Source organism: Glycine soja, chromosome 18 (genome assembly GCF_004193775.1).
Source record: "Glycine soja cultivar W05 chromosome 18, ASM419377v2, whole genome shotgun sequence".
NCBI classification, from domain to species: Eukaryota; Viridiplantae; Streptophyta; class Magnoliopsida; order Fabales; family Fabaceae; genus Glycine; species Glycine soja.
Window position 1 is genome coordinate 8,420,506 of NC_041019.1, and position 13,474 is coordinate 8,433,979.

Sequence of the window (13,474 nt, forward strand, 5' to 3'; positions counted from 1 at the left end):
ACTGGTAGACCCAAAGATAGCAGAGACAATAATGTGTTTTAGGTGGCATCTTCAATTTGCAAGACAGCTAGATTGAGAAAGGACAAAACAAGGCAAGAAAACATGTGCAAAGGACTGTTAGATGATTATTGATTGCATTGTATTAGTAATTCTTTTGACTAGTATGATCTATTTTTCACAGGCTGAGATGACAACAAACTTTCATCTCAAGTTTGGCACCTTGTTTCCCATGATATATTTAATTTGCTCAAACGTTTTTTTGCAGTATTACATCTAATATATATATATATATATATATATATATATATATATTAGTTTAAGAAGCTCTTTTTGATCTCCTAATATATAAATTTCGTGTATGATATGACTGATTGTTGTGTTCATTCTAACATGAATTTATTCATTTAAATGCAAATTAAAATAGATGAAAAGGATAAAACATTGGACACGGAAAAGTTTAGGAATGGTGATCGGTGGTAAAATAATTTAAGGATCAAAATCATAAATTATAAGAAATTTAAGGATAAAAAATATTTTATCAAAAAAAAAATTATAAGGACAAAAAGTTAATTTTTTTATTAAAGATTAAATACAAAATTCAAAAAAGTTAAGGGCCAAAAGTATATTATGTCTGTCAAAAATACTAATTATTCATCTCGCGTCCACCAAATTTTCCCTTTTTATTTTGCTCGTTTCTTTTTAATATATTACTTATCACATATATCACTTTGTCTCTGTATCTTTTTTCTTTTCTCTCTCATCTTTCCATCTCAATTCATCCTAAAACGGGGTAGAAGAATATCATAGTTCTATTTCTTTTCTTTTGTCAGAACAAGCTTAAGACCTGATGAATGAATGAAGACTTGGCTACAGGGGTAAACATGCATGTTATATCCATCAAATGAATTTTTTAATATACCAAAAAAATGTTAGTGAAAATAAAATAACATTACTAAAAAGAAAAGAAAAGATTATATATATTTTTAGACCATGAAAAAATGAATATATTGAATTAGAGTTAGAGATATTCGAAATCAAGCAAAAGAAAAATACTCCGACGATAGAATAAATCTTCAAGACTTGGGTATATTTCTTTTTCTTGGAAGCAGAGTCTAATGACAAAGAAAATACAAAATGACTAACGAAGGAGTGAAGTCAGTTGCTGAATTAACATACAACGGAAGAGATAGAAGCTGGGGCAATATAAAAAATTTAAAAAGAATAAATAAATAAATTGGAAAATAAAAATGTGGCCACTTTATCTCTTCTTTCATGTTTAACCAAAAAGAAGACATATCTTTTTTCCATGCGGTTTAACATTTTTTTTTCTCACACTAGCATATTAATAAGTTGCTCGATCTGTTTTTTAGACACGCTAAAGAAAAGTCTCTTTTTTTTTTAAATCATCTGTATACAATTATTAGCGGCAAAGCTAGCATATATGAAAAGTGGTTTACGAAAAGTGGACCACAAGATCACAACTTGCTCACAAAAGAGACGCTGCAAAGCTCAAAGTCTTCGTCTCCGCGTACACAGTGCACTAAGTTACAAAATATCATCTCAGTATGATATAGATAAAAAGAATTTATAAAAACAAATCTGATAACCGACACCTGTTAATCATGACTATAGAACTTATAAATAGAGAATCATGTTAATTTTAAAATTTTATTGAAATTATATGGATAAGATATTATCATAAACAGTGTCCGTGTCATTGTTTGGCTAAGTACATTTATTGGTTATATAACGTTGCAGAACATCAAGTTTTGCACTCACAACAAACCAAAAAACAGAGCTAGCTAGCAAGACTAAAATGGCAGAAACTGCAGTGTCCTTGGCTGGTCAGCATGCACTTCCAAAAATATTGGAAGCTGTCAAAATGTTGAGAGATCTCCCAAAAGAAGTTAGAGACATTACAGATGAACTTGAAAGCTTTCAAGATTTCATCAATGATGCTTGTTGAAGATATACTTTTGTAACTGCATAATATTTTATTTTTCAGTTTTTAAGATAGGATTTAGTAAATAAGTTGATTTCCTATATTTTAGGAGTAAGACAGTTTTAATGGATTAGCCTAGTCAATAAGTGGTTCTTATCTTTAAGGAGCAAGTTAGTTTTAATATTCTGTTTTGTTAATATCTTGTTATCTAATTAGTTTATCTTTTTCTATTTATTGTATCGCTGCTGAGAACAATTTGAATTAGAATAAAATAATTCTATTTCCTCGACATACGTATTGTCTCTCTTCTCTCTTCTGTTTTTTATAATTTTCTCTTCAAAACAAACAATTGGTATCGAGAGCCTTATTCTTACGGGACCTCTACCATGGAAGGTGAAGCAAGTTTTTCCTACATAACTCTTCCAATCTTTGATGGAGAGAATTATGATCTTTGGGAAGTGAAAATGCAATCCTACATGGAGTCTTTGGATTTATGGGATGCTGTGGAAGAGGATTATGAAATATATCCGCTGCCTGAAAATCCCACCACGGCTCAAATTAAAAATCACAAGGAAAGAAAGATGAAGAAGGCAATGGCGAGGTCATGTTTGTTCAGTGGTGTTTCACAAATGATATTCATCAGAATCATGACTCTTAAATCACCCAAAGCAATTTGGGATTATCTGAAAGAAGAATACGCTGGAGATGATAGAATACGAAGCATGCAAGTGCTGAATTTAAGGAGGAAATTTGAGCTTCAAAGGATGCAAGAGTCAGAAACAATCAAAGAATACTCAAACAAATTGTTGGGTATTGCCAACAAGATAAAGTTATTGGGAAGTGATTTTGCTGATTTGAGAATTGTAGAGAAAATTTTGATAACGGTGCCGGAGAGGTATGAAGCATCTATAGCTTTATTGGAGAACACAAAGGATCTGTCGAAAATCACATTGGTAGAAGTGCTACATGCCCTGCAAGCTCAAGAGCAGCGAATGTTGATGAGGCAAGATCATGTTGTCGAAGGTGCTTTGCCCGCCAAACATCATGAAGTTGATGAAAGCAAAAAGGATTTTTTCAAGAAGAATCAACCAGCAAGCAGTGAAAACAGTGCAAACAACCAAGGTAAGGATAAAAAGAAAAATTATCCACCTTGTCAGCATTGTGGCAAAAAAGGTCATGCACCTTTCAGATGTTGGAGGAGACCAGATGCAAAATGTAACAAGTGCAACCAGATAGGACATGAAGCGGTGATCTACGCCAACAAAAATCACCATGATGAGGGAGCTCAGATTGCTAATCAAGAAGAAGAGGACCAACTGTTTGTGGCCACATGCTTCTTGAGTAGTGAATCAAGTGAAAGTTGGTTGATTGATAGTGGTTGTACGAACCACATGACAAATGATAAGACTTTATTCAAGGATTTGAAGCCAACTAATGTCTCAAAGGTCAGAATTGGGAATGGTGGCTATATTCCAGTAAAAGGAAAAGGAACTGTTGCAATTTCAACGTGTTCAGGTACCAAATTAGTATCAGATGTTCTTTATGTACCTAACATTGACCAAAACTTGCTAAGTGTAGGTCAGTTGATTAAAAAGGAATTTAAAGTGTCCTTTGAACATCAACATTGCTTTATCTATGACAATTTTGGCCGGGAAGTTCTAAGGGTTAAAATGAAAGGTAAAAGCTTTTCATTTGATCCAGCAAAGGAGGAGCATACAACCTATTTCACTCAAGTCACACCCACGGAACTCTGGCACAAGAGACTTGATCATTGCCATCTTGAAAGAATGCTAAACATGGAAAAAAGGAAATATGCAAAAGAAAATTTGAAGAAGTTTCAAATGGAGGAATGCAAATCTGCTAGCACACTAATGAATCAAAAGGAGAAGTTCAGAAAGGAAGAAGGTGTTGATAACATTGATGAAGGATATTGTGGGAGCTTGATTGGATGTCCAATGTATCTCACTTCAACAAGGTCAAACATTCTATTTTCTAAAAAGAACAAAACTGGAATTTTTGTTGACAATCAAGTAGCCATTGCTATTGCAAACAATCCCGTGTGTCATGGGAAGATTAAACATTTCAACATCCAGGTTTATTATTTGATAAAGATGCAACAAAGTGAAGAAGTGAACTTAATTTACTGCAAGTCTAAAGATCAATTAGCTGACATGTTTACAAAGTCACTACCTATCAACAAACTTGAACTCAAAGAATTGGAGTTTGCAGTTCCAAAAGCAAGGAGGAGTGTTGAAGATATACTTTTGTAACTGCATAATATTTTATTTTTCATTTTTTAAGATACGATTTAGTAAATAAGTTGATTTCCTATATTTTAGGAGTAAGGCAGTTTTAATGGATTAGCCTAGTCAATAAGTGGTTCTTATCTTTAAGGAGCAAGTTAGTTTTAATATTCTGTTTTGCTAATATCTTGTTATCTAATTAGTTTATCTTTTGCTATTTATTGTATCGCTGCTGAGAACAATTTGAATTAGAATAAAATAATTCTATTTCCTCCACATACGTATTGTCTTTCTTGTCTCCTCTGTTTTTTATAATTTCCTCCTCAAAACCAACAATGCTAATAAAGTGGCTGAAGCTGAACAAGATGATGGAAGGCGTCATAGAATAAAGAAGGAGTGATGCGGCTGAGAGAAGCAGCTTTTCGCATGGAAGATGTCATCGATGAATATAACATCTCCTGTGAGGATAAGCAACCTGATGATCCTCGATGTGCAGCTTTACTATGTGAGGCTGTTGCCTTCATCAAAACTCAAATCCTTCTCTTTCAAAGTGCGTATAAGATTCAGGATGTTAAATCCCTTGCTCGTGCTGAAAGAGATGGTTTCCAAAGCCATTTTCCTTTAGAGCAAAGACCAACCAGTTGTAGAGGAAATCAAGATGTCACCTGGCAGAAACTTAGAAGGGATCCTCTCTTTATTGAGGAGGATGAGGTTGTGGAGCTCGATAACGATAGAGCTACATTGAAATATTGGTTGACAAATGGAAGAGAAAAGCGCACAGTCATCTCCGTGGTGGGAATTGCAGGGGTGGGAAAAACAACTCTTGCCAAGCAAGTTTATGACCAGGTGCGTAACAATTTCGAGTGCCATGCATTGATCACAGTTTCTCAATCCTACTCTGTAGAAGGATTGCTGAGGCATATGTTGAATGAGCTTTGCAAAGAAAACAAGGAGGACCATCCCAAGGATGTTTCTACCATCGAGTCGTTGACAGAAGAAGTCAGAAACCGCTTGCGCAACAAGAGGTATGTTGTCTTGTTTGATGACGTATGGAATGGAAAATTTTGGGATCACATTGAATCTGCTGTAATTGATAAGAAAAATGGAAGTAGGATATTAATCACAACCAGGGATGAGAAGGTTGCAGAATATTGTAGGAAATCATCATTTGTTGAGGTGCATAAGCTAGAGAAACCTTTAACTGAAGAAGAATCTTTGAAATTGTTCTGTAAGAAGGCATTTCAGTATAGTTCCGATGGAGATTGTCCAGAAGAACTTAAAGATATATCTCTTGAAATTGTTAGAAACTGTAAAGGTTTACCTCTAGCAATAGTGGCCATTGGTGGTCTTTTGTCTCAAAAAGATGAAAGTGCACCTGAATGGGGACAGTTTAGTCGAGATCTAAGTTTAGACTTGGAGAGGAATTCTGAGTTAAATAGTATAACAAAAATTTTAGGTTTAAGTTATGATGATTTGCCGATCAATCTCAGATCATGTTTTTTGTATTTCGGAATGTATCCGGAGGACTATGAAGTTCAATCTGATAGACTGATTAGACAGTGGATAGCTGAAGGGTTTGTCAAACATGAAACCGGAAAAACATTGGAAGAAGTTGCGCATCAATATTTATCAGGGTTGGTTCGTAGAAGTTTGGTGCAAGTATCCTCATTTAGAATTGGTGGCAAAGTTAGAAGGTGTCGTGTTCATGACTTAATACACGACATGATCCTTAGAAAAGTCAAGGATACAGGATTTTGTCAGTATATTGACTGGCCTGATCAATCTGTATCAAGTAAGATTGTTCGACACCTGACAATTGCAACCGATGATTTTAGTGGAAGTATAGGAAGCTCACCCATTCGATCAATTCTTATCATGACAGGAAAAGATGAAAAATTATCTCAAGACTTGGTAAACAAATTCCCTACAAATTACATGCTACTGAAGGTACTTGATTTTGAAGGTTCTGGTTTACGTTATGTTCCTGAAAATTTGGGGAATTTATGCCACTTGAAGTATTTAAGCTTCCGGTATACATGGATAGAAAGTCTACCAAAATCCGTTGGTAAGCTCCAGAATTTGGAGACCTTGGATATAAGAGACACATATGTGTTTGAGATTCCAGAGGAGATTATGAAGCTTAAAAAGCTACGTCATCTTCTGAGTAACTATATATCTTCAATTCAATGGAAGGATATTGGAGGCATGGCATCCCTACAAGAGATACCTCCAGTGATTATAGATGATGATGGAGTGGTCATTGGAGAGGTTGGAAAGCTAAAGCAGTTAAGGGAACTGACAGTGAGAGATTTTGAGGGAAAACACAAAGAGACTCTGTGTTCCTTGATAAATGAGATGCCACTCTTGGAGAAACTACTTATTGATGCAGCTGATTGGTATGAAGAAATTGACTTGTACATTACGTCACCTATGTCTACACTTAGGAAGCTTGTCCTATGGGGGACGTCAACAAGGTTGACAAATTGGATTTCACAGTTCCCAAATCTTGTGCAACTGTGTTAGCGCAACTCCAGGTTGACTAATGATGCATTGAAGTCACTAAAAAATATGCCAAGGTTGTTGTTCCTCATTTTAAGAGACAATGCTTATGAAGGTGAAACTTTGCATTTTCAATGTGGAGGGTTTCAGAAACTAAAGCAACTGAACCTCGGAAGTTTGGATCAATTGAAGTGCATCCTTATCGACAGAGGAGCACTGTGTTCTGTGGAAGAAATTGTTTTAGAAGGCCTCTCCCAACTCAAAACAGTTCCCTCTGGAATTCAACACCTGGAGAAACTTAAAGATCTCTATATCAACTGCATGCCAACTGAATTTGAGCAGCGCATTGCTCCTGATGGAGGAGAAGACCACTGGATCATCCAAGATGTGCCCCGTGTATGTATTTGGAGCAGGGATGCTTTAGAACCTTCGCATCTATTCGGCAGAAGTCATCACTAAGATGCGTCCAAATTTGAAAAATGAAGGTGCATCTTTTTCACATCTATAACTTTGTAGAATGACATTCGTGGCCTTTTTCTTTTCTTCAATAAAAAATGCAACCATTATTATCTAATTCCTAAAATAATTACTTTTGCCTCATTTTCTCTTCTAGTATTTGCTTCATTTTTCTTTCTCTACAACATCTCACGTACAAGTTAGGGATAGAATTGTCTAACAAGTATATGCCTACACCAACCAAAGTTAACGTTTCTTCGTCATAAGATTCTCACCATTATAATCCTTTCTATTATTGTGCTCAGAATTGGTAGATGTTGACCTCAACTGGATTGAGTTTTTTTATTTCCATGTTGATAAGTACTTGAACAATTTCATTGTATCATTTTAAGAAGAAATTAACTTGATGTTTTTATAGGGTCGTAAGCATATATTTCGTGTAAATGTAGTGGATTTTTAAAGTTCCATTACGACAATGTGGATTTTTTTCATAAATTAGATTGTGTTAAATGTTCCTAATTTTTATGCTTTGAAGTTTGACCGACTTTGTACAAACATGAATTTTAGGAAAGCACCAAGGGAAGATTGTAAGAGGTGTTCAAATTCGTTCCAATCTTGCGGTTTTTTGAGTGTTAATTATTACGCCCATTTTAGCGTTATTAACACCAACACAATACGAAAAAGCTGAAAATAGTATTCCTATAAAGGTAGACAATTTTTGACAACTGGAAAACTCAGATTCCCTCAAGTTCTTTCTTTTGCTGCCTGTGAAATGGTGGATGAGTGGATTTGAGGCATCAAAGTGCAAGATTCATCAAATTAATTTTTTAAGCTTCCTTCTTCTCTTTCTCTTTTTTTTTTTTTTTGTCTTTTTTCTAAAATGCGTACTTAAATTTTTGTTAACTTGATGTTATTTGAATTCTTATCGATAATTCAAGTTCATTTCTTTTAAATTGATTGTTTGTCTTTGTTTTAATTTAATGCCTTTATAAATTGGCATTTGGTCACTTATAGTGCATTGATCGTATATTCCTATCGACAACTGTGTGAAATTGAAATAAGGATTGAATTTAATATATAATGCAACAAGGTTGGAGATTCTATAGGAATAAAGATCAACAATTACGATAATTTAGATTTTCTTGAACCTAATGATTGCCCTAATTGAGAAATTCTAAAAATTTAGAATTTTCAATTGCGGAAAAGAGTTTTTGAGTTAAGATATATTCACCTTCAATTACAATAGTAAATAATAAATTCAGTTTCCAATTATGCTTCTAGAACTTGAATTGGAGTACGTGAAAATTTGGGTTGTACATGTTAAGCTTAGAATGAACTCTTAGTGTAACAAGACATGTTTGATTTTGGCTTAGCACTTTAATCCTCTTACCATAGTGCTTCAGCAATTTTGGTACCCAAACTTTTATGTTCAGGTTTGATCCCATATCTTTCAAAAACATTTAATGGTTCAATATATATTATTAAACTCAATTTATATATCACTTATCTGGAGTAAGATAAATTTTCAAGGCTTAATTTTATCTTTTTGTCTCATTCATTATTTATTTTATTCAATTTTGTCCTCCTAATAATAAAATCTTTAATTTGATCGCTTAATTCCAAATCGATTCAATTTGATCTCTTCTGTCCAAATTCACTTAACATTGTTTATTAATAGTGGGATGAGATTGAATCAAATAAAGGAACAAATTAAATTGTTTATTAAAATTGAAAAAACAGTGAGAACAAGAAGTTTATTAAGGGGTCAAATTGCACCGTTTTGAAAATTAAAGTGCTAAGTTAAATTGTTTATTAATAGAGGACCAATGCTAAATAAATAGTAGGATAAAAAAGTAATTTTTTTTTACTTTCAAAAAATTTGAAAATTTTATTGAATTCTAAAATATTCAATTAATTTGCCTAGTTTTTTTTTTTTGTTTATTCACTCTTTTTTTCCGTTTAATCCTTGATGTTTCAAAACTTCAAAACTCTTTTTGATCACAAATATATTTTAACTCATGAAAAAACACAACAATATAAGTGCATATGATGTATGAAGATTTTGATGATGCCAAAAAGATTAAAGCTATTCAACGTTGATTCAAGTTAAGACAAGAAATCAAGAGAAACAATTTACAATAGACCTTTATATGTTAAAAGAATCTCTTAAAAAGGTTGCAAATATTTGGCCTTAAAAGACTTAAGCTTTTAAATATCTTATAAAGTTTTTAAGTAAACATTACATTTTGAAACATATGTATTTCTCCCTGGTAATCGATTACCAGAGACTGTAATCGAGTATCAGAAGCAAAAATGGTTTTAACGGCTTTTAGAAAAGTTTGAATTTGAAATTTAAAAGTTACAATTGATTACCACTATTGTGTAATCGATTACTAGTAACAGAAAATTTTAAATTCAAACTGAAAAGGCATAACTCCTCAAAATTAACTGTAATCGATTACCACATATTTGTAATCAATTACTACCAGTGAGGAAATTTTGAAAATAACTCTAAAAAGTCACAACTATTTACAAGTTTTTTGAAAGATCACAAAAGGCCTATAAATATGTGACTTGTATTCGAAATTTTTCAGAGTTTTTCAGAACATTCATCGTCCTATCCTCTCACAAGAAAACCTTTGATCAAACACTTGCAAAATCATTAAGGATGCTTATAAGTTCTTCAAGTTGTATCATTCTTTTCTAAAAGAGAGAAAAATAATCTTTTGTACTTCAAAGTAATCTGTTGTTAATCAAGAGGCAGTGAGTCTCTTGATTTGTAAAGTTTTTTGAATACAAGGGAAGGGTATCCCTGGGTGGTTCAGAAGTTGTAAAGGGATTTACAAGTTAGTGGAAATCCCAAGTGGATTACTTGAGAACTGGACGTAGGCACAGGGCGTGGCCGAACCAGTATAAAACTGAGTTTACAATTCTCTCTTCCCTAAACTCTTTTACTTTATTGCAGTTTAATTTTACTTTGCACATTTAAAGAAGCATCAAGTAAATTGAAGTTTAATCAATTGCATAATACTAATCATTTGCATGTAATTAGTAGATTTAGGTAGAGAATGTTTTATGTCAAATTGCATGATCAAACTATTTGGGTAATCTCTTATAGATTAGTTAATCTTTAATTAATTTTTTCCTATAATTGATTTTCTTTTGACTTAAATTGATAGATCCATGATCATTGGGGTATTGATATAAGGCAAGGAGCATCTTCTAACCTTGATCATAGACTTTAGTTCATTTTGTGAATTAGTAATTAACTGGAGAAAGAATTTTATTACCATTAGGATTGAGGGAAAATTAATAATAGTAAGTCATAACCCCTGATCACTCTTATCATTACTGAACCTTTTCTTTATATTCGTATATTTGTTTTCTTATAAAACCAAAACAGTGAAAATATTTAAACTATCCTTTTAATTACTTCAACTGTTAATTTAATAAACTTAACTAATTGGAAATACAACTCGTCATTTGGGTTTGATATCTGTGACACCTTTTACTCCATACATATATGTACTAATAAGAAAAGAAATAAGAAATCAAACTTAATTAAAAGTTTTTAAAACACATTTAAATACAAGCCTTTCAAGAGGGTAGAAGACTCACATTCACCTTTCTAACATCAAAATAAAACTTGTTCAAATAATTAATAAATTATTTCGGCTCAAAACAAGGTTGTCCAAGACCTCATACAATTAATATAGCAACTTATGCCCTAATGTCACATCCTATCAGAGCATTGTGTCCCGACATCTTTCAGCACAAGGTTCCTTACAACAATTCACCTAGTCATCTGCTCCCCCGAACATAAAGTTCGAGATCATCACAGGATCCAAACACAAACAACAAAGGGAGTGAGTTATCACATTCCTAACTAATAGAGAAAAATAAGACAACATATAGGTATAAATATTATATAACAAAATACAATTTACTTGAGCATAACTCACATTATTTCACCACATATCTCATTCATTTTCACAACATTCGCATACTCAATAGTTCAAACACAATATCATCAAATCAATTAATATAAAACAATACACAAGCGTTATGCAGCAGATACACTAAGACTCAATCCTATATACAATATGATACCATGTCAGTGAAAAACTCGCGGGTGCCTAGGAGTACATGACAAGACAAATCACACACTAGCAAGTCAAGTCACTCTCACTAGGTAATATCATAGGGAGACCAGTCAAGGTCACAGTGTTTTGCGAGAATGCTCCAACCATATGGGATCAACATAGGCTTAAAGGAGCACTCAAACTGGGTGATCCCCAAGGCCTACACTCCGAAGAGTCCGTCAGGGCCTCTCCCTCCTGATTCAGGTCCAACCCAAAAAATATTTTAGCACACAAACTCTATCTATGAATTGTACAAAACACACGAGTCCTCAATTGTTCTCAAATATTTATAACTCGTCGCCCTTTAAGGGTTTAAGCATTAACTCGTCGCCTTTAAAGGGTCTTAGCATTAACTCGTCACCCTTAAAGGGACTTAGCATTAACTCATCGCTCTTAAAGGGTCTTAGCATTAACTCGTCACCCTTAAAGGGTCTTATAGTCGTGTGATTGTACAATCCGTAGTTTACAACTCAATGCACACAACATCTCAATCACGTGCATACTCAGGTTATCACATACACTCGATCTCAATTACAATGGTATAATCTCAAAATAGCATGTTATCATCCCTCATGAATAATAATATTCACTTTACCTATGAACTATGCAATACATACAACTACTCAATTATTTTCAAAATCATTTTAGCTCGTCGGGTTCCCACAGTGGATCTCATCACAATACCCATCGCCCTTAAAGGGTCTTACAATTATGTGATTGCACATTTCATAGCTCACAACACAATACACATCTCAATATACATGTATTCTGTCATTTATCACATGTTCAATTCATCACATACTCACAATTTGAATCATCGTTTCATATCCTCAATATAACAATCTATACAAAAGACTATCACAACCTGGAGACTAAAACCTCTCAAATAATATTACACAATTATATCAAAATCATAGGTCAAAATATACAAATATCAAGAGCACAATTTATCAAGCAATTCTCATCATAACATCAATATTTTATTTATAATCATAAAGGAAAAATTGCAATTTAATAAACATCCCAAAATAAAACCCCAATTTAATCCTCTAAGGATCCCTACACATGTTCTCACTAACCCCCAATTGTGAATAACTCATCCCTTACCTCTAAGCGGACTCACATGTTTTCCAACAGCGATAGCGACATCTCTAGTGGTTTCCTGAGATTCTTCCAGCTTTTCCTTCGACTGCTCTGATAAAGTTCCCAAACGTCAGTGAGACCTTGTGAGATTTCTTTTTCTCTCTCCATGAGTATTATCTCGCAAATCCCAACAGTGAAGATGTGTGTAATTGAATTTCGAACCACATATCAAAAGTTCATGAAAATCTAACGGTTAAAGAAACCGGGATAGTAGTTTTACTGAGACCATTTTGGGTTTCTGCGGGAAAAGAGAAAGCTATGGTGTGAAGGGTATTTCTCTTAACTCTGACATGTATTTCCAAATCCCAACGATGATAATTCTCGGAATTGAGTTGTGAACATGATGCTCAAATTTCACGACGATCCAACGGTGAATGCGTCCGAAATCATCGTTTTTCTGAGACAGGTTTGGTGGGCTGCGGGAAAAAGAAAGAGTTTTGAGAGGAGAAGAGAAAAAACAAAAATAAGGGAAAGAAGATGTACCGTTAATGTGAAACTGACCTAACGCTATTTATAGTTAGGTTTAATCTATTTATTTATTTATTTATTATTTTATAAAAACAAACGCTATTTTATTCTCTATCAAACAAATAAATAAAATACCTTTTTTATTTTCTCTCAAATCATTATTTTAATTAATAATTATATCTCCTTATTTATTTATTTATAAAATCTCATCATTTTTCTAAAACTCTATTTATTTATAAATAACAATTCTTTTTTTAAATTAGCTTACGAAAAATGGGATGTTATAATATCCATACTTTCAAAACCACTATTATTGGCATAAGGTACACTTATCCCTGTGCAAGCCTATCATATTTTGCACATGAGGTATAACAGACATATTGGACATACAAGGATGACAACATGTAGCATTTGCATTTCTGGTTTTGGGAATAAAAGAAGAAATCTAAAATGAAAACACTAAGGAGATTTATTTACCAAGGAAAAATTAGGGGTAAAGAACAAGAATGCAATGGTACAACTATGAATTTTCCTATTATATCAGTACACAACATGAATAATCACAATTGGTGTAGTTCTAT

The 13,474-nt window shown here is 33.2% G+C and overlaps 1 pseudogene; it reads left to right on the forward strand.

Moving 5' to 3' along the window:
- Window positions 1–1,707: 1,707 nt before the first annotated feature.
- Window positions 1,708–7,284, forward strand: LOC114396348 (annotated as a pseudogene).
- Window positions 7,285–13,474: the final 6,190 nt, after the last annotated feature.